General features: G+C 38.1%; 1 protein-coding gene and 1 long non-coding RNA gene across 3 annotated transcripts in view; both read left to right on the top strand.

Annotated features, from left to right (window-relative positions):
• The window catches only part of LOC127071645 (furin-like protease 2), a 318,998-nt gene that overhangs the window by 13,244 nt on the left and 282,779 nt on the right, over positions 1–22,975 (top strand). The window lies entirely within an intron of this gene.
• The window catches only part of LOC127071664 (uncharacterized), a 151,665-nt gene continuing 146,491 nt past the window's right edge, over positions 17,802–22,975 (top strand). The window contains exon 1 of the long non-coding RNA XR_007785178.1: positions 17,802–21,273. This is a non-coding gene — a long non-coding RNA (uncharacterized LOC127071664). The remainder of the gene's footprint in view (positions 21,274–22,975) is intronic.

Below are 22,975 nucleotides of genomic sequence, written 5' to 3'. Positions count from 1 at the left end.
TCGTACATCTAATATATCTTTATATCGGATTAAACGTTCTTTATCTTGCGCGTATTCTTTCAATTAATGTCTTTTTTTTCCTCTTTTTTTTTCTCTTTATTTATTTCATAGTTATTTTGTTTGGTAATTTTGTTTAGTAATTTTTTTTTTTACTTCACTTCTTATCGTCGTGCTTTAAAGAGTACCATTTGTTTATACCAATCGGTTAATAGCGACGAATAATTTTTTATCGCTTGGCTAGCTGTATACGATTCGTAAAATTGATCGACGATCAAAGTATCAATCACGACGAATTCGTTTACAGTATTCGGGTATATTGATTACAAATATTCATTGAGCCTGAAATGTTATCACTTTTGCAATAAAACGAGTAAAATATTTATCCTTTCTCTTTTTCTCTTTCTCTTTTATCATCGCAATTCAACAACTATACGACTATAATAACTCTCGCAAATTTTATCCTCGATGAATGAACGAGAACGAACTTTTTTTCTTTTCCTTTTTTTTTTCTTTTTTTTATAATAGATAATAAACGATAAATATGTTTACATGCTCGCTTACTCCCGTGCTTTTTCTCTTTCATCTTTTTTTTTTTCTCTCAATATATTATTTCTTAACATATTATTTTCTAGTAATCTAGTCTATATCGGAGAAAAAGAAATGGAGAAAGAATTTTCTCTCGTCTCTTTCGTGTCCCTTTCATCGCGTTAAAAAGATTTATCATCAGACGGGTCGTGACATTCGATCGACCTAAAGACTCGTAACTGTTTCGATATTACGTGCTTTATCTGACACCACGAATTCGATCGTATTGATGGCGAATATCATTTCTTCGCGTTGTAACATGAAGCAACAAGGAGGATCGTTTCGTTCGTACTAACGCGTCAAACACGTCTTGCCAATAAGATTTTTTATGTTCTCTTTGTAATAGATTTTTTCCGTATAAAAGCGTTGGCAGACAATGTGTAGAGTATGTGTGATTTAATGGATAATATTCTTTTTTTATTTTATTTTATTTCATACACATATATATTTATAGATAAAATGCTATGTATATAATTGTTATCTACAATTCTCTTTATTTATTATTTGCGATCGATATTTGCGTCGTCATCGTCGTTCTCGTAATCAGCAATTCGATAAACAAGATAAAGATTTAAATCCCACGGATTATTTGGATAGAAAACGAAAATCATTTTAATCGCGTTCCGTTACGATGGGAAAAAAAGATCGTTGCTATAAGAAAAACATTTTTCTTTCCACGCGTTGTTTTTGGAATTACGATGCAGCTGTGTCTACGGGACGTTCTTTTTTCCTTTTTCGATACTCATCGTTTGATACACAACTGTATATATCGTAAGAAACAAAATATTTACATTTGAAATAAAAGTTTTGAATGGTTCGTGTATAATCTCGTTCTGTTTTTTTTTCTTCTTTTTTTTTTAATTACTTACGTACTTTATCAGTTAGAAAATTTAAGCTGCAAAAAGAAATAGAACGAAACGACCTCATTTTCATATTTATAAACTCTCGTGCACATTCATCATTTTTTTGCAATTGTATATTATATTTTGTAATCGTTTTTATTTAAAAATATCAACGTTCTATGCACCAATGGAATACCTAATTATTTATAAAAAAAAAAAACGCATGAAACCTTGAGAACTTTGAAAACGACCATAAAAGTTATATACGTATATCGTACGCAACTCAATAATTGAAATTTTTCTTTGTAAGATAAAAGAGCAAAGTGCTGTTTTCACCGTGTGTTGCACTCGGTTATAAGAATTTCTATTCGTTAGGAGAGAAAGAGGGAGAGAAAAGAAGGGAGCAGTGACTTTTGTAATGTAAACGTTTCTATGCGACAAACAAGGCGGAAAGATATTCTCCGGAAGATCTCTGTGATTCTTTAAGGTACACAGCGTACGCAGGACGTATTATTTTTAGGTCTTTTAAAATTACGTTTCTTATTGTATATACACATTCCTTTGATAAACAAATCTTTGAAACGAGACGAGACGTAATAACGAGGGAGAGTCGGTCGTCGTTGCGGTAGTGAGTCGTTGTGTGAGTTTTAACTAATTTCCGAATACATCTAAACGCACGAAAGAGTAGTATACGTTATGACGTAATGCATAAAGATACGTATACGTACAGAGCTCGACCATCTTCCTTATCTCCTTCGCTCGTCGACTTGCTTCTTCTTAAAGCTTATTTAACCTTCTTCGCGTTTGACCCTCGTCGTCGTCCTGCTTGAGACTCACACAATGACCTCCAAGTGGAATACATTTCATTCGGAATCTCATTGGACGACTTATCTGTAAATAACATCGTCGAGAGTGTTTTTGCTTCGTCCTTTCGTACTACGGAGCAAGGACATTACGATGGATCTTCGATTAATTCGCATGACGTCTCGTTCGGTACAGGAAGATAAATAGAATGATATTCTTTTATATCTATTTTCTATTCGACGATCCGAATAAAAAGGACGCTTTATAAACGTATATACGTAAGTTAAACGATACTAAGATCATAAGACAACCATCGTTCTTACGAGTTATGAAATATTTATTATTTAAAAGGATTGTTTCTCTTACTTGTAGAAAATATTATCGTCCCAACGTCCTTTTTATCGTGGTATTTAATTCATACGGGATTACACGAACGACGAATCAAATGGAAGAAAAACTTCCCAAGCGGGCCAAGGTGATTCTGATTCCAGTTGACTTCGGCCGCCACGCTCGATTTCATAGGAAAGTAAATCGTCGTTGAACGATCCTTATCGAGATATATAGCACGTATATATGTGTGTATGTATACGTACATACATACGTGTATAAAATCCGACGAATGCCTTGCTAATACTTAGAAGCGGTATTGCCTCACGAGTTTGCGTTCTCGCGAGTTGCATACCAATGGTCAACCGACCACGCTCGCGTTTCTTTCTCGAGGATGCTTTGAGATTTGCGTAACGATTGCGTATATAGACTCAGTCAGGAAGGCAAAGCTTTTGCGTTTCCTGGTTTACCGGTACGTGTCTCTTTTGATATTAATACCGTACGCTAATGTGTGTGCATTTGCACACTGTTACACGACGCTTTTATCACGTGAATTCTTGGTAGGCCACGTAAATAGAAAACCACTCGATAATGTGTATTTACGTGCATACACCTTTATTTATATGTGTACACACACACACATAAACATGACATGACTCAGATTATTTTTAAACGAAATTTAGAACGAAGAAAATGTTATTGGGACGTTCCTCGTTTCTTCGTTAAATTTGCGAAAGGAAGGGATATTAAAGAGAGGTCATTAACGGATACCAAGACGAAGTTTCGTTAACTAGGTCACGATAAAAACTTTAGAAGAGTCATCCTTCTTAGGCACGAACGGGTAGCAGTGCATAGTTTAGAAAACGTACGACGACAACATGAAACTTTGTTGAACTATCTTTCTCTTTCTCGTGGGAGTTCGTTAGACACGCCCCAGGTCGCCTTACTAATTTAGCTTGACCGACAAGGGCTAAACGGGATGCTTCGAGTGTTCGAGTGGTGAATGTTTCGGTTTGTTTCGTGTTGCCTTCTCGTCTCGTTGGACGTGAACGAATTCTCCGACGGTTGTCCAATGTCCATCAGACGTCCATCGCGTGTTCTACGTTTAAACTGCCACTAATACTCGTGTCACTTTATTTCATTTTCCATTGTCAACGATTCGTCACTTCTCTTTTTTATGCCCATTCCTTTGTACGCAGCGTGTCTGCGTTTCAACATGAGCGTCCAATTTTATCAACTTTATTATATTACGATTTCAAATCATAATTGTATACATATATACATATATATCGAGAGAGAAAGATTTGATCTAATAAAATAAATCTTATCGTAACTTTTATTTTTAGAGTAAAAAGAGACCGTTTTAGTCAGTCAACGCGTTAATCTGCAATAGTTCGTTACGCAATTATTTTCTTTATTACGATAAAACAAATCTTTCAATTCGTTCTTACGCAACGTACTTGCGTATTTTATATAGTTTCACGATTCCATTGGAAAGATTACGATATGAAAACGATAGAGGAGAGAGAAAAAGAGTGGGAGGGAAGGAGAGAGGGAAGGAAGAAAAAAATGTTCTTTCTCTTCTTCTTCCTTACGATAATGATAAACGGATGATACGAATTGGATATTTATCTATGTCCGTGCATGCGCACATGTTTGTATGTGTGTGTGTGACATGCTACAAAAGTTTTTAGCTTCCGGGCGTGACGTACGCGGACGAAGCCCTTCTTTTCATCGTGCTAACGCGCGTTTTATCCTACGTGACGTGCGTCTGCGCGTTGCATTGCAGAAGATAAAGTTATCTATGGATGTACGTAAGCTCGGACGAAAAGGATCGAGCGTGGAAAAAAAGTGAAAGAAGGAGAAAAAGAAATAGCTTCTCTCTTTCTCTCTTTCGCTTTCTTGTGGGCATATATCGCGAGATAAAAGTTTATTACCGGTTGCTGGCAAATGCAGTTACTCGTCGCTGATGTAGACCGGATGCAAGTGGTGATCACTCTATCGCGTTTCTCCACCCTCTCATCTTTTTTTCGTCCCACCTTTCTAACCAGAACTTTGACGATTTCTCTCTCTCTCTCTCTCTCTCTCTCTCTCGTAACTTTTTCTATAGGAACTAGGAATAGGATTTAGTTCGAGAGGTGCATACAAACGAAATGTATTCTCATCGGACGAAGTATCGATTCTATTTTTGCAATGTGTTTGATCGCACTTTTATCTTGTTTTTATCTTTTTCTTTTGCTTGCTTTTTTTGTTGTTATCTTCCGCTATAGATAACAAGAACGAGGACGAGGACGTTATTATCGTCATCGTCATCGTCATCGTCATCATTATCATTATTATCACGTTTTTCAAAGGTTGTTCGAAATCTCATTTCCTTACTCGGACATTGTCGCGTCGTTGGGCTCGCTCCTAGGGAAATTACAACGGCGGATGCGCGGAATCAAAATTTCGGGAGGCGCGTATCGGTACGTGAGCGGAGTGCGGACGCTAATGAAACACAAGCATTATGCAAATTTTATTCCGCTTTAATATCACTCGATACGTCGGCGGATTTGTAACTACGTCGTTTGCGGTATCATCCTGTCGTGTACGTAACGCGACGGGAAAGAGGAAAATTACCTTAATTCATGACAATCCATATCGATGACCGCGCGTATTCATAACGACGTTTTCCCCTGTTACGCTCGTTAAATATAATCTGTGCATGTGCGTGTTCGTGTGTGCGCTCAGATGGGTAGGTGTGCGCGTGTATATACCATATGATATACGAGTAAAGCAAATCTTATTTAAAGCTCTTGTCCTTTCGTTCATTCTTTTTCTGTTTACTTTTTTTTTGTGTACTATTTATACAGGAAATCCAGAACGTCGGGCGGAATTTAATTAAGAATCGTCTGATTCGTATTTATTTTCTGTAAGCAAAACATGATATACGAAAAGAAATCGAACGTTGGACGAATACGTGAGAAAAACGTTCAATCAGAGTTTAGTTCTATCCGGATTTACGATAGATGATAAAGATAAATAATTCTTGATTAAGAACGAGCATCGTTTCTTATCGAAATCGTACTCGCCGGTATACTCGACTGCAACAAACTCGCGGAACTCGAAACGAAGGAGGTCGAATGTCGAATCTCGAGGCCTCGACCGATCGCAGAACGTTAACGTTAGAGAGATCGACGCGAAAGTATTTTGACCGAGCGAAGGTGCTCGCGCGAGTGGGAACGGGGCTTGGCAAAACGTAAGTCTCTACATGTATGCATGCATAGATACTTATGTATCTCTCTTTCTCTCTCTCTCTCTCTCTCTCTCTCTCTCTCTTTCTCTACGCTCCAGAAAAGTTCGTAGACTCGATCCAAGGTGGGTAATGTTTGAAGCGAGGCCATTCACGGAGAAAGGATTTTGTTCACGACTGCAACGTTCTTGCGAGAGAAGGTTTTCCCACGTGCTCGCCCATTCTCGCGAGATCTCTACAAACTACCGACTCGATTCTGACTCCTTCAAGTAACTTCACTCTCTCTCTCTCTCTTTGTCTACGTTTATTTTTATCTTTATCTTTATCTCTATCTCTATCCGTGTCTTTTTATCCCAGAGTCTTTACCATACGGGCCACGCGACCGCGAGTTATTCTATTTTTCGTCGTGGGTACGAGATTTACCAAGACGTATCTATTCTTTTTCCTCTTCTTTCCCTCCATTTCCCTTTAAACGCTTTTTCCCTTTTTATTTTCTTTCTTTCCGCCTTTTTTATTTATTTACTTATGTTCCTTTTCCTTTTCTATGAAAACACGATGAGAATCTTTTGTTTCTTTTTAGATAATAAAAATATGAATAATACCGAGAAGAACATTTGGAAATGGTACGGTATTCGTCGGAAACGCGCATACATTTCTTTTTGACTTTTTTCTTTCTCGATATTCGACGAATTCCGTATTATCATTACGCACAAAGTACTGTTTATTTTTTATTTTCTTCCTTTTTTCTTTTTTTTTTTTTTTTGAAAATCGTTAGTTTCTTTAAACGACTAACCCTGACGACGAATTTACGTGGACGAAGAGGAAAGAAAAGGAAGAAAAAAAAAGAAAAAACAGGAGAAGAAAAAAGAGATTACTTTCCGGTCGAAAAGATTCCCTGCATGTGAAATCTTCTCGTGAATCGTCGTCGCAGCTGCACCGAGTTTAAAAATATTTTTACTGCGAGGGCGTGCAAAAAAGAGAATGAGAGAGAGAGAGAGAGAGAGAGGAAGAGAGAGGATAGAATGAATGTATATAGTAGCTACTGGGAAAGATCGGCCGATCGGTATGAGAGGATGCACCCTTCGTTCGAGATGGCCTCACCCATCGGTACGGTACGCCGAAGGGTCGGCTTTATACCTCCTCCTCAATTTCCGCGAATCGTTTCACCCTCGGCAGACCGTGGAAAATCAGCTTCCTTCCGCGTCGCTCGTTCCTACCATCGCGGTGGACATTTTCGCGTGAAAACGTCCCAGCTTCGTTGAAATTTCAGCCAAGGCCGTGTTTGTCTGTCTCTCCGTTTCTCTCTCTCTCTCTCTCTCTCTCTCTCTCTCTCTCTCTCTCGTGCTCTCTGTACGTGTCTACCTGTCTCTTGGTTTTTCCTCTTTCTTTTCCTTTCTCGTTCGTCCTTTTTATCCTTATCTCCTTTTTCTCGTTCTCTATTTGCTTTATTTCTTCCACCTTTAAATTTAACTAGTCCCCCGACCACGCTATTTCTTTCCCTTTCCCCCTTCCCTTCATTTCCTCTCTCTCTCTCTCTCTCTCTCTCTCTCTCTCTCTCTGTGTCTCCCTCTCGCCGTATCGTTCTTCCTATCTCTTGCCTCAAATAGCCATTTAGTAACGGTTTATTATTATATGCCTGGAGGAATGGGTGGAATATTAAAATGAACGATTCAATCCAACGTTGCTATGAAAAAGCAGCTAAGTTTCGAATGCAGCGAAGCGTCAAGAAGAAAGGAACGTTTTATATCATCTACAGAGAGAATCCTCTAAATGTTATATCGATTGAAACAAGGAACAGTTTCAAATGTCGCTCGCCTGTATCGAAACGTAGGAATGCGAACACTTACGTGCATACATGTATGTAAATATATGTAACTCGTATTAAATGTCAAAGTTTGTCATTGACGTATCCACCGTTAAATTGTTTTTACGCGGAATAACTTCAATGAATCTTCGTATTTTACATCGTCTGACATCTGATCGTTTAACGCCACGAGTTCTACAAAACGCGAAAAAACGAAGGATTAATTCTATCTCTGGAATTACAAGGATTTTTATATGTCTCTTGTTTCTTTTTTTTCCCATTTTTTATTTCTTTTTTCTTTTTTTTTGTCCTTTATTCGGTTTATTCGAATATATATTTTTTTCCCACGTCCTTATAACCGCGATCCTTTTATCGTTCGTGGCATTCTCGTATTTATTATATAATAATATGTATTGCGGTCTCCGTTATGTCGCTTTTAGAGGACGCTATTTCAATATGTAGCAATATATATATATATATATATATATATATATATATATATATATTTCGTCCCTTTCCACTCTCATCTTCTTCTCCGTATTTCCCGGTTTCCTGCTGTCTCAGCGTAGATGCAGAAAATTCTTGATTCCTCGTAACTTTCATTCTGACAGAATCGGATGAATTCTTTATTCTGGAATTCGAAATATAGATGGTACAAGAGAGACGACGAGGAAGAAAGAGAGAGAGAGAGAGAGAAACAAAAAGTCCATGTCCGAGATGACTGACAAAAATGCAAAACTAGCTTGCGGTTATGTACGTGCATATATCTGTCCTTCAAAATTTCGATTCTCTGTCTTTCTTACATTTTCGCGTTGTCATATATCGACGGAGAGAGGTAAGCGAATTGTTTTCAGAACAAAACAAAATGGAATATGGTAATAATCTCGCGAACGTGCGGAATTTTCGCGAAGACGAGAGAGCGAGTAAGAGAAAAGATCGAGATAGAGAGTAACTCGTGTCTTCGTCTTCGTCCTTCGGATCGTGCATGAAATATGGATTTGATTCGATACGATTTTGAAATGCAAAGGACATGCAGGTCTCAGAGTCTTTTCGTGCCGAATCTGGCATTCCCTTAGGCGTTACGAAATAGTTCCTTTCTCTCTATCTCAACCCTCCCTCCTTTATTTTTCGAAGATCAAGGTTAGAATGCTACGCCGTTGAAAATATTTATTGAGATTTTATCAGAGCTACGAGGATCCTCGATGATGACAAGCCTCGATATGCTGATCTTCCTCGAGAAGTCGAGGTCGATTCCTATCGACTTTATATTCGAGACTGGATGGAATAATAAAGTAGAGAAGGATAACCAACGAGAGAGAGAGAGAGACATCGGAGTTCGTGGTAATTTTTAAATCCTTTTATCGCGGAAAAAGGAATGGTAAAAGGATGGTTAAAAACGTAGTTTGACTTTTATAAAATCTCTCCAATTCGACGATCGAATTTGTGCTGTCTCTCTCACTTCCGTTGCAGTTAATCCAAAGACAAAAGCTGAGCCAATGGTGATCCCGAAATTCGTTTAATTCGCTACGAAAGAAAAGCTCGGCTATGGTGCTCGGTTGTTCAATAAATTTATAGGGACCACGCGATTTAATTGTTTCGACGTGGAGATCCCGGTGCAACGTTTAGTTCGTTTCTTCGAACGAGAGAGCTTTTCGACATGGTATATAGTAGAATAGTTTGCCTTTCGCATCGCACTCGATGTTTCTAATAAATTCAAGATAAAGTTTTTTTCATTCGAGTTTATGGTCGAGAAGAGAATTTTCATTTCGATCGTAGCACGAGCCTTTCTACGTGAAACGTTAAAAGTCAATCTTTAAGAGTATATATTTTATCGTTTCGTGAGTACTTAATAAGAAGGATAAAATCTAAGTAAGAATTTTACTTCGTATTTAGATACTCAAAAAAAAATTATCATTGTTATTTCTTACAGAGCTCGAAGAAACGACCATAATAATGAATTCATTCGTTTTAGATATCGTCAAACTTTTACAACGAGTACGAATATAATTTTCTTCGATTCGATTTAATCGTTCGATCTCTGGATAATATATACGAGTGGACGATATTTATCGTTAACCAAGAAAGAAAAATAAAAAGTCGATTAATAACGCGATTAATTCCGATCGGTATCTCGGTGAAAACTTTTGTAGGATCGATTAAATGTGAACGCGTGATATATCGAGAGTGTAAAGTCTGTCCTCTCTAGTTGATCTGGTTTACGTCTATCGGTCCTAGTAAAATTAAAGTAGACAACGAAGGGCTCCGGTGTGTACGATGACTCAGGCCCTGTTTTCTAGTTCCGCGAGAGTGGTTCTCTCTATTCTGGTGTTCGCGGTATATCCCAGACCGGTCTACCACGGTTGAACCGGCGCGGCGTGACAGGAGAACCTGTTTAGTCGAGAAGGAGGTTGAAGAGAAGAGATGGGGGTGGGAGGAAGGGTGGGAGCCGGGTCGGGCAGAAGAGAATATACCGTTGCCGAGAGACAGATGCGGCCAGGCTCTGGATAAAGCGTGGGCTCCGTTGCTCCGTTCTGTGCTTCGGGTTAGAAAGAAATAAAAACAAAAGGTAGAACGAGGGAAAGGGTTGGAAGGGTCGGGTCGGATCTTTCTCTTTCTCTCTCTTTCTTACTGTCTAGTCTCTGTCGCTACACCATCTCCCTTCTCCGATCTCTTTTCGCTCTTCTGCGTTCTATGTAGCTTTGACTCTCTCTCTCTCTGTCTTTCCTTCTTCGCAACTGACAGTGTCGTAACGAGACAGGTCGTCCCGCTTGGGGACGTCCGTATGTGTTCTCGACAAAAGATACCTCTATGTGAAGGAAAAAAAAAAAGAGAAAGAAAGAAAAGGGAAAAAAAGAAGAAAAAAAGAGTTTCAAAGAGCGAGGAAGGAAACCGTGCAACCCGTTCACAAAAAGCAACACCAAAATTCGTCGAGGGGCTCGTTTTCGCAATATTTTTGTTCTCTTTTGTCTTCTTTATCTTCTCTTTTTAATTCTTACGAGCAAAAGGATCCCGATATAGTACGTAAATGAATCGGAATCCGGATCAGGAGGATTATCTCCTGTGACAAAGTTGCCATCGTCGGATCGATACCATTACGAGCAGTAAGTTGATTACGGAAGAAGGAGAAAGAAATATAGAGACATCACAGGGTCCTTGGATACTCGATCGTTCGATAGATCGAAATTGTACGATACTTAACGTCGTCTCCATAGGCGCACCGTTCGAATCGCTCGTTAATTAATTTTTCTCTCTCTGTCTTTCCCGTCTTTTACTCTTTCACGCGTTCGTTTATTGTCCTTTAGTTTATTTCGATATCGTGCCCTTCGTTCTTTAAACTTTTATTCGTTTCTAGTTTTATTCCAACTTTTATTTCTTGTCATCCAAAGAGATAAAAGACACTCGCGAGCACGATGCTTCCCGTAGACGGAATGAAAATTCTCGTAAAAATCTAGTTACGTAATTTCGCTGAGAGCGTTCGAAGAAGAAGATTTTTGCATCGCGCCTCTGTTATCGGGGTCGTCGATTCTATCGTTCTTAACGATCGCTCACAAGCTTCCATCGACTGGAAAGATCTGTTGTTAGCGAATAAACATTAATGATATGTTCGAACTTGTACTCGTTCTTAGTACTAACTCTCGAATGATTTGTTTCGAAAGATATCTGTATAATGGATACTCCGTGTTCGATAATCTTTCTCGTTTATTCCGTTAATCCTCTGTAACACCACGCAACTTCGAAGTCACGTACTCGTGTATTCGCTCCTTTTTCTAGTTTTTAATATTTAGTTTCTTTCTCGTCGCGTCGAATTAATCATTAGTTTCTGTCGCAAGGTTAACCTTGGCTAGACTCAAGTTGCGTCTATCGCGTAATCATACCATGAGAGTTTTTTCGTTATATTATTTTTTGTAGAGACGAAGAAAAAATTAGATTATAGGAATTAACCAATATGCGCGCCTAATACCCGTAAAATTAATCGCGTTGCGACGAAGAAGATTATCGATGATTCCTACCAACTGTCGTCTTACGCAGAAATAATAAATGCTTTTGCGTTAATTGCGATCGGAAGGTTGCGAAAATCCACGTTGCGAGATTTCATCGGGCGTTCATAATGCATCATGGATCTGTAATTATCCTTCGTTCTCCAACCGCTACTTTATCGTACGTCTAGGTCAAATTGAATCGTGCCTCTAACGGAACAAGATCGTTGCATAACTCGTCTACTTTCGTACATCAACCGTATTGTAAAATCGATGCGTTTCTTGGTTTTCGTTAAAAAGAAAAATGGATCTCTTTCCCCTTTCTTTCTCGATCGATTAAATTTTACAGAATGGAAACTCGTCCATAACTCTTTTCTTGTTTTTTGTACTTGAACGATTAAAACCTTTTCGAACGGTTTATTCGATCGCTAATCTGATTTTTTAACAAAAGAAAATGTATGCGTATGCGATACATAAAGTTCACAGTTGCAACAGAGCACACGCGTTGCAATTGTTTGGGTATTGTTATCAAACCCCTCATCGTACTCTTCCTCGTCTTTGAATTTACGTTTACGATAGTTGCGAAGCATATCCACGATTCGTACGAATAAAGCCAGCCCTAGAAGCTTAGTAATCCGATGGGATTGTTAACCGATTACGAACTTTATATTATATAGTCCCGATATTAGATTCACCATATTAGATACCATCTATATCGCGCCATAGCTTTAACAATTGTTCGTTGCTACAGGTACGGGATCAGGCAAATCCAAAGAAAAGCTTCGATTATATCCTATCTCCTCTCGCGTTTAATCCCATCCATGATCGAGAAATCGTTAGATATTCGATTTTCCATGGGTAGTAAAAGGAAGTCATGCGCAATTCATCGTGCTAATAAAACGAAGAAATATGATATCGAGGATCTATCGATTGATCGATGAAGTCTATCTTTCGTATACATTTACAAACCGCATTAACGTTAATTAACATATTATAACCGAACGTGGGAATTTCCAACGAAAGGTAAAACGAGATAATAGATAACGATTGTACGTTCGTGTAATATTCAAACTGTTTAGCCGATTACATATTTATTTTTTAGATCGTTCAAGAGTCATCGCATTAACGTTAGTTAACGTATTATAATGCGAAAGATAGTTATCTCTAGTAGGAATTAAAATGAAATAATTGATAACGATTACGCGTTCAATTATTACTCGAATTGTTTACTTATTTATATTTAGTATCGGTTCGAAAGCCATAGCATAAATTCACCGAAAAGAGAATAATGTATCGGATTATTATATTTCTCTTTCGCGTTGGTTAATCGTTTTCTTGTTAATAATTGATAGTAATCGCGCGCGTGTGTGTGTGCGCGCGCGCACGTATCGTACTGACACGATTTCACCGGACATAGAGGAGTTACGTGCAACGTGCATACATCCATACATACATATATACTTATACCTTTTAAATCCGATTCACTCGACGCTTCCTCGTTTTCTTTCGATTCCTTTCGTTCGAAGACAAAGACGTTTCTTGACGAGAAAAGACGTTTCTCTTCCTTTACTCGATTTCCTTCGAAACGAAGATTCCATCGTCGTAAAGTGATTTCCTTCCGAAACGAAATCGGCGAGTACATCTACGAAATCGAGGGGATTCTCTGTGGGTCGAAGGAGAAAAAGAAGTCAGACGACGCGATTCCAAGGGCGGATATATGTGTGTCTCCTCCACGTGTAACACGGTAGTCGTCTGGAAATGACTTTCACCTCGAGCTGTGAAACCTCGTCTTATTTTAGTTGATCCGTTCTTATGGCATAAGTGCGATCGACGTACTATCGCGCACATGCATACACGTGGATACTTAAGAATGCTATGTGTTGGTATATTCCGTAGAGTCGTTATTGTTGCGCTAGCAACGAGAGCAACCAAGACACGTGAGAAATTCGTTCGTCCTCGATAGAAAAAGTGCATACGTTCGGTTGTCTCCAGCTGACGAACACCTTTACTTCGCTTTACATTTCCAGTATTCTTGCGTAGCTCTCTGGGGGAAGGAGAGAGAGAGAGAGAGAGGGAACAAAAAATGGAGAAGAAGGATAAACTCGTACATGTATACGTAGATGTATGTGAGAAAAATAGAGATAGAAATAAAGAGATAAAGGAAAGGAGAGACTGCGAAGAAAGGATGGGTGGTTTTGTGCATCCGTAAGCACGATCCTTCTTTCTCTTCTCTATGCCATGTCCTTTTCTCTCTCTCTCTCTCTCTCTTTCTCTCTTTTTCCTCAACGAAATAAATCGATCCCAGAGAGAAGGCACGAACTTCTCTTTCTCGATACTTACATACTTCTTCCGTGATTGTGTGTACCTATGTATACGTGTATACATCTAGAATAAATAGGTAATCGAGGTCGAGGAATTGAAGAAAAAAGAAACATAAAAAGTGGAACACCTTCAATCCAACGTCGTAGTCGTCGTAGTCGTCGTAGTCGTCGATGGAAGTTGTACGTCGAGTGTCTCGTTATCTTCTGTGATGCACTCCTGACGTTCGGAAAAGAGAATAGTCACATTTTATTCGTCTTTCGTTTTCTTTCGCGTTCTCTTTCGGTAGAACTATCGGACTCGAAAGATAAGAAACGATTTACCCGTGAACCCTTGCATCCGTATAATTAATGATGAATTGTGTAAGTTGGATGAAAGAAATGGAAGTAGGTAGAGGAAGGAGTGAGCGGGGATAAAACTGGGGATAGACGGACGCTTGGAAAATAATCGAAATGAGAAACCAAACTCTCTCTCTCTCTCTTCCTCTCTCAAGATTTGTTAGATGCACCTTAATTGCTACTTTTTTAAAAGTGCAAAACATTTCTGTTAACCGACGAATCGTGAACTCGTTAAATGAAAGAACTGAAAACAGGTAGAGGAAGTAGTAAGTGAAGGTAGAAGGACGCTTAGAAAATAATCTGAACGAAAAGCCCGGAGTTCTCTTTTCCCCCGTTATAAAGGTTCAAGATTTGTTAGAGGCAACCTAATTGCTACGTTTCTTGACGCGCTAAACGTTTCTTTTAATCGGTGAATCGTGAGCTCTCGTTCGTTTACATCCCTTTCGACGTAACTCTTCCTGGCCTCTTTTGTTTCTTTTTTCCCTTTTTTTTTTCTTTTCTTTCTTTCTTTCTTTCTTTCTTTCTTCGCTTTCCTTTATCTTTGTATATATATCTGTCCCTTTTTCTTTTTCTCCTTCTCTCTTTGACTTCTCATTCTCATTTAATTCTTTTTCCCGAGTTCGCACAATGAAACACGATCTGATCGTAGTAACGATTTTTCCAATCCAACAAACTCGTCACATCGCGTCGTCAGTTTTTTTTTTTTTTTTTTTTTTTAAATACTATTTTTCCCTATTTTTCTTTTTTTTATTCAGCCCACTTTTTTGTTTCTCTCTCTCTCTCTCTCTCCCCCCTCCCTTTCTCTTTCTTTCGTTTTCTTTCTATGTACATGATTTATATATATACCCTTTCTTTCCTTTTAGGATTCCGGTATTGTTCATCTTTCTCGTCAAGCCTTTCTTTTCTTTCATACTTTGAATTCGGCCCCGACGAGAAATTAATCTCGCCGTGAATATCGAAACATTTAACAAAGCCTTCGTGATACGAAGGCACTACGTGTCTTCTTCGACCTTTCACCGTTGCATTTTTCTCTTCTTTATCTCGGAATACTTTTGAGTACCATTTCCTACCTTTCTCTCCCTTTCTCCCTTTTTTTTATCCTCTTTACGTTACTCTTATACGATCTTTCTTAAAGTTCATTGCTTTCTCTGTGTCATTGGAAAAAGATTTCAAGTCTAATTGTAAGTTTTATATCCGATTACGCAACGTAAACGATTAGAAAGTAATTCGAGTAACGACGGTGTATATTTTCGTTAACACCGAATATTTTTCCATTCTTTCGTCGATCGAAAAGAAAAGAATTCTCGACTCGCGTTATCATTTCTTTTCAAACACGCTGATTCATTCGATTTTCACGCGTAACTTTCACCTTGCGTATCTCGTATATTCAATGTTCTATGTTAATCTCGTGCAATTCAGTTACGTTTACTTTTCCCTAAATATGTAGATACGTACGTACGTGTCATTTAAGCGACAAACACGGACGCTTTTATCAAGCACGTACGAAATTGCACAGGTATGAATCCGAGAAAGAGATTGCTTTCCGATTTCTCGTGGCTGCGAGTACAGAGTTAACGTCTGGTCGAACGCCAGGAAAAGCTCGTTAATCGAAACTCGAACTCGTTGCATCACGCTTCTGGTTTTGTATCGTTTCCGGATTTCTGGGTGGTACCTTTGCCGAGAATGTTCTCCTCTCTTTCTCTCTATTTCTCTTTTTTTCTTGTTCCTTGTTTCTTTTTTATCTCTTTTCCTTTTCACTTGTCTTTTATTTTGCTATCTCGAAATTGAAAATTCTTTCTCGTAAGACCGACGTTAAATTAGCGAATCCATTCTCCATTCAGATACGTACGTACGTATACGATGGATATCTGCGCTGTTAAGAGAAACAAAAAATTACACGCTCCAGAATTATATCGTGTCGAGCTATATCGCGATGTATCTATTTTCTATCTTCCTCATATCGGAAAGATAAAAAAAGAATCGCGATGGAAATTTCGGATCTGCGAGCAGAGCGAGTCGATAATTATTGTGAAGTTTGTTGATTTAATTGTTTATCTCGTAAACTCTCATAAAAATGTTTCGCCTACTGATAATTACATTACATATAAAGTTCATGCCTTAAAGATACATATTAGCGTAGCTTAATCGTTTGATCTATAAAAGCAACAGCAAATAATAAATTATTTCGCTTCGCAGTAATTCCCGAGTAACTTTGTGTGCTTTAAAAATGAATGAATCATCGGTTTCTGCGATGTTGACTGTTAAGAAAAGATACGACGATAAAACGGTGTCAAATTGTATACAGATGGAAATCAAGTGGAACGAAGAAGTTGTAGAATTTTATCTCCTTCCATTTTTCTTTATTATTGATCGTTAAAACTATTTATAGAAGTCGTCCCATTTTGGCTTACCGGAAGGAACGTAGCATAAGGCAAACGTTGTATCTCTGTCTCTCTTTCTCTCTCATGATTGCACGTGTAAATTCCAGCAAATGTCCCGTGGTAAAGATCTAACTACAACCAGCTCAATTTCTTCTTCGGTATAAGCGAGAAAGCGTTCCCGCAAAGGACGTTATAGAAACGATTATGGTAGAACCACAGGGTTTCTTCTAGGGTGTATGAGCGTAAGAGAGAAAGAAAGAAAGGAAGCAAGAAAGAAAGAGAGAGAGAGAGAGAGAGAAAGAAAGAAAGAAAGAAAGAAAAAGAAAATGGGATAGAAACGGCAGGTACCATTATTTTTTGGTGTTCTCGTTCTCCGCACGGAACGTACGCAGCTGTTTCCATCTAAATCCGCCTCGTACGAACGGAAAGCTCGAGTTTAAAGGGAAACAAAGATAGATATCGTGTATATATACGTACGCGCACACAATATACAGACATAATAGCGTGTGTGTATCGGCAAAGACGGTGCTTTCGTGCTCTTAATGTTTTTACTTCCAATTATCGTAACCAGTATCTGTAAAACCACGTGTGGTCGAACGACTTTATCAGTGAAAGTTCAAGGAAATGTGCCGTGCCGTTCGCGATCAACGGCCAAGCATCGAGGAGAGTACTATATCTTTTTCTTGTCATGCGTTTTTACGAAGGGAGAGAATAAAAAAACACCTACCCTTTTCTTTCGGTATAAGTCTCTTTACGATAGTGCGTATAAGTATCAACGTGCGTGCGTGTGTACACGTCTATATATATATATATACATATAACGTAATAAACGTCCGCTTCGCGTTAATTCCCTCGTCTCTCTTATCGAGAAAAGATCGTAACGCTCGCTTTCATTTCTTTTCTTGTACCCGCCTCCGGGCATCATTCTTGTTATTGTCTAATTATAAAAGTCAGTCGATCGTGTATCTACATATCTCGTTTGCGATCGAAACAGAAAACACTTCCTATTTTCTTCTCTCACTTTTTTCTCTTCTCTCTCTCTCTCTTTCTTTATTCATCGACGTTACGTTTTATGTATTTTTTTCTATACGATTATTTTTATTTAGATACTTTTATCGTCGTTTTATATCAACCAAAATTTCAGCCTCTTGTTGTTTTTTTTTTTTTCATTTTTCTTCAACTTTTTTTTTATTCGTGTGAAAGCGAGAGAGAGAGAGAGAGGGAAGGAGAGAGATAGGGATAAAGAGAAGAGAAAATCGTTATTATCGCAGGTGCGTATAATATGCCGCTTAAAATCCACCTTGGGGTGAATTCACTGACGTATATCCCGCACCCTTGTAAAATCTCGCGCCTACACGTTTTCACCCCTCGTACGCTATTTGTAAGCGAATCCAGTATGGCGTGTGCCACACACACACACACAGGCTTATGACGTAGGACAAATTCAGAGGCAAATGGATGCGATTTGAACTCGGTGGGATGGGTCTCAGGTGCGATCGCTAATTCCATATTCTCTCTCTCTCTCTCTCTCTCTCTCTATTTGTTAACTGGAGTCAGGTGAAAACCTTGAATGTCTCCCTAATATCGTACGTACTCTATATACGTATATATGTATGTACTTTCGCGTGTACGATACTCGTACATAACGTATTATACTCGATCGATCTCGCGTCCAACTTTTTACAGCTTTTCGTCGATTTCCTCTCTAGCGATTTCTTTGAATCGTCATTGCGCGGTGATACGTTTCACGGTTAACGAACCACAATCTATTTAACGAACTCGTTTTCGAGGACATTAAAAACTGGTAATGCCGCGTGTTATATATCTGTACGTATCTGCCCTTCGATCTCTCTTTTTTTCCGAACTAACGATTCTTGATCTTTAAGCAGTTTCGATTCACGGCTGTATCCTCGCTGATACGTGCACGTTAACGTTTAGTCGACACGTTTTACGTTTTTCTTTCCTTTTTCTTTCTTTCTTTTTTCCTTCAAATATTTTCACGTAATTATTTTCCATCGTCGATATCGAACGTGGTAATAATTTTTGTTTTTATATCTTGTGCGCCCGATCCTCCGATTCGCGTTACTTTTTTTTTTTTCTAGAGGGAAACGAAATAATTATCGAGTTTAGTTATAAATTTATCGGTTGATTTCGTTGTCCGATCGCTTTCATCATCGTAAACGACACGGCAAATTTCTTCCAATTGGAAACAGTTTTCGTTTGATCGTTTACTACGACGAGACTATCGCGTTCCCATCGATCGTAACAATTTTCCTGCCGATACAGAACCATTATTTACGATTCGGGCATTTCTACGGATTAATTATATATACAAAAAATTTGTCTTTTTTTCTCTTTTGCGATTTTTTTTAGCGTATTTGATGTTTCATTATTTCTCCTTGGTATACGTGTATGTACACAAATGGACGTGGTCATCCTTTACCATTTCGAATTGATACACGACGTGTCATCTATAGCGATAAACTCGTACATTAATGTTTCACAAGTTTCCTTTGCCGGTTTGACGCGATGCCAACGTTAATGATATATCAAATTTATCACGTAGAATTCTTAAGGCGTTTTAAATTCCGATCGGTAATTATTTTCATGTTGGATGAAAAATTGTAGGTACGTTGAAAAAAAGAAAGAAAAAGAAAAGAAATGGTCGCTTATACATCGACAAACGTTGCAACGGCTGTGTTTACATATTTATCAGAACGAAACAAACTGAAATTCTTGTTCTTCCTTTAATTACAACGATGCAAGCGTCGAAACGCTTATCGTTATCCTCCTCGAACGTTACCGGCGTTTTCCGCAAATTGAATTAAAGAGAGGTATTTGCCTGAATTCGATGCTGCCGAGTGGACAGAGCGTTGTGGTAAAGCCGTGTACGAGATTATATGGAAAGCTTCGAGAGGAAATTCAGGCCGAGACATCGGTATACCGAGTGAATCTCGTTGACACACAATAATATTCTAATTATTGCACCACGTTTTCCGAACAAATTGGAATTTCCATTTTCAAGAATCTCGTGTTTTTCGACAAGTGGAAAGCGAGACCGAGAGAGGATGAGAGAGTGAAAGGGCGAGGGCGTACGTGTGCTCGCGGTACGTGTGGGTGTAAGAGAAAAGTACCGTACGAGTGTAATTTGAAACGTAAAGTGGCTTAATTAAAAGATACGAAACACAAAATTCATTAGATCATTTTGCATATTATTTCAAAGCAAAATAAGAAAAAGAAATTAAAGAAGCAAAAGAAAGAAAGAGAAAAAGAGAAAGGAGAAAGGATGTGACTCCTGCAACGTCTGTATAATGTATAAGAAAGATTTCTTCTCGCTAATCGAACGGCTTCTTTCTCTCACGTTCGATTTTTTTCTTTTTGTTTCGTCGATTAGACAAAGAATATGATGTCAATCTGAGATGTGGCAGAGAATGGCATGCGCGTTGAAAATGGGACAATACATTCGCGACTAGCTCCGGCCACAACCTCTGGCAATTACTACGGAATAGGGTCACTTTGAATCGTACAGCTAAACGATTTATCGTCCTTGCATCCTTCTCTGCCTCTACTTCTCTCTCTCTCTCTCTCTCTCTCTCTCTCTCTCTCTCGTTCTATCTCCGTTAGCGCCTGGATCGCATTGGCATATAAACGACTACTTATTGCTTTTCAAATTATCCCGGCGAATTCGATTTCTCCGTTACGAACCGTCGAGCTAGGGCACCGTCAAATTAACCAACTTAATTAGCGTATACGATAGTTTTACATTGTGGAATATCGAACAGTTTGTTTGTTTGTTTGTTTGTTTGTTTCTTTATTTTTATCATTCTTTCATTTTCTTTTTTTTTTATATATTCACGATCATTTTTTCCTTTATCGTACTCTAAAAAGAGTTTTACATTTACGATCAATTTTATTTTTAATCATTCGACTCCGATATAATAACAAAGACGCGCGATTAGTGATCCGACAACGAGATAAATCTCGACAGTCAATTTGTTTTATTTTCATCTATATCAACTACAATCGGTTCTTCTGTTTTGTTCAAAAAAGAACACTGAAAAAGTATATACGATCCTCATAAACGGTTCGTCGAATGACACGACAAAAACATTCTCTGTTTATTTCCAATTTCATTCTTATACGTCTTGTTTCCGTCGAGCGAACTTGAAAAAATATCTTTTGTTTACGTTACTACGTCGAAGGATATTGTTGTTGTTGTTCGTGAAATTTCGTCGCTCGTCGTCGCGTTTAATTAGTTCCTTCCAAGAAACGTATTCGTGATTGTTTCTTATCGGATCGAAAGGTCGCAGAATTACGAGCGACGTAAATCGGTGATTAGAATCCATCAGTCTGTTATCTTTCGTCGTCGTGAAATGTTCTCCGTCGAATTATCGTGGAAGAAAAAGAATTTGGAACGATCGTCGCGTCGAAATAATCATGTGATTTTTTAATATATTTATAAAGCGATAATCAAACCGAGGTGTATCTCTCATTTCGTTCTTTTTTTTTTTTAATCATGATCGATTAGTCGAAAGGAAGAGGACGAACAAGTATCTCTCGTCCTTGCATCAAGATACATCTTTGATCCAACAAAGGCATTTTTTGATTCTCAGTCAAGTTTTTCACGTCACGTTCGAGTCCTATCTTAAGCAAATATATAAGACGTAAGTATCTCTATCTCTTTTTCTCTTTATTCGTCTCGCCGACGAAACAAACGGAATCAAAACGATAGGGGTCTATAGGAAGGAGGATAGTTCTACACGGGATGCATTCATATGTATCTGCGTGTGTATATATATATATATACATATAGACAGAAAGAGTAGAGAGAGAGAAAGGATATGATTTATATCGGGTGACTCGTAAATCTTCGATGTGTACTGTCGCCGCGGTATTCCTCGATTCACCGTGCCAACTGCCCGCGAAGAAACGTGACGGTTTTTCGTGTACGACGTACTACGTTCAAAGTGTCTATGTATATATATATATATATATATATATATATATATATATATGCATTTGAAGAATGAAGAAGGATAGATAATAGTCGAAAGGACAAGGTAGAGAAGAGAGAGAGAGAGAAGATGGCAAGTCTGCCGAGCATCGATAGCGCAATCTCTGCTCGACTTGTAGCAGAGAATCGGTGCCAAGGCTCGCATAAATTTCATAGTTGGAGAGGAATCTTAGATGTCCTCCTACTACACCATTCCTTTCTCTCTTCCTCTTATAATGACTTCCCTCTTACCTGCTACCTTATTTCGTCTCCTTCTCCTCCTCCTCCTCGTCCTCGTCATCCTACTCTTTCTTCCTTGGTCAACTTGTAGTTTACTCGTAAAATACTGTTATCTTGTTTTGCCGCACGACATCCTTGAAATTTTTGTCGAATCTCGTTTGTTACAATGAATTACGTACTACTACAATATAAATTGTTTGTTTTCTTTGTAAATTAATTATATATTATCGTTATATTATTATTTTACAGGATCAACATATTCGATTATTTATTCATTAGATGAATAAATTAATGGTTAATCGATATTATATTCGAAAGAAATTTTGAGAATTTTAATTCGGCCGCTAAGGGAAAACGCCGCATAGAATATTTATTATCTAGTTGTTGTTTATTAGTAAAAAGGTTTATAAACGTTGCGTAAACACAAGCACCGAAAATAAACAAGAAACGCGGTTGGTAGCATTACTCCGAGCAGGTTGGAGTAAAAAGGAGGATTTTAAATATCATTTAGTAAATATTTCTTTTTAGAAGAAGAACATGAATCTTTCGTGAAATACGAGTGTGTACTTACAGTATTTCGAAAATATTTCATGCGTAAGTGACACGGTTTCGTGATATCGTTATGTCTGTAAAATGATTCGAATTTAACAAAAAAAAATATATATATATTTTTTTTTTATTTAGTAATGCACTTAAATTCGTGATAACTCGTTCGATAGCTTACCGAGTGTACCTCGAATATGTTTTCTTTTTCGTTCTGTTTTTCGCGTCAATGAACGATTACGATACGCACGAACGAAGTAGAGGGTAATGCGAGAAAAAAGCTTTTGTATTTTTGTTTATGTGGCGCACGTGACTCGATAAAAATCGGACGGATACATAGGGTAGATAGCGATGGCCGACAATAACGCGTAAGCTTTTGTTGCTTACGATTCTGTATGCTGTATGTACGTACTAAGCCGATTTGGACAACGCTTTGAATCTCCTCTCTTTTTGACTTCCTTTTTTTATCTCTTTCCGTGCTTAATTGTCACCATGCAAATAATTAATGAAAGGACTGTATGTGTGCTCGTCCTTATATATTTATTATATGTACACATCCGTAGGCATATTTTCAATGGATCTTTTTACGT

The sequence above is a fragment of the Vespula vulgaris genome, chromosome 22 (genome assembly GCF_905475345.1).
Source record: "Vespula vulgaris chromosome 22, iyVesVulg1.1, whole genome shotgun sequence".
NCBI classification, from domain to species: Eukaryota; Metazoa; Arthropoda; class Insecta; order Hymenoptera; family Vespidae; genus Vespula; species Vespula vulgaris.
The sequence above is the reverse complement of the archived record's forward strand: the minus strand, read 5'-3'. Positions and strand labels throughout refer to the sequence as shown.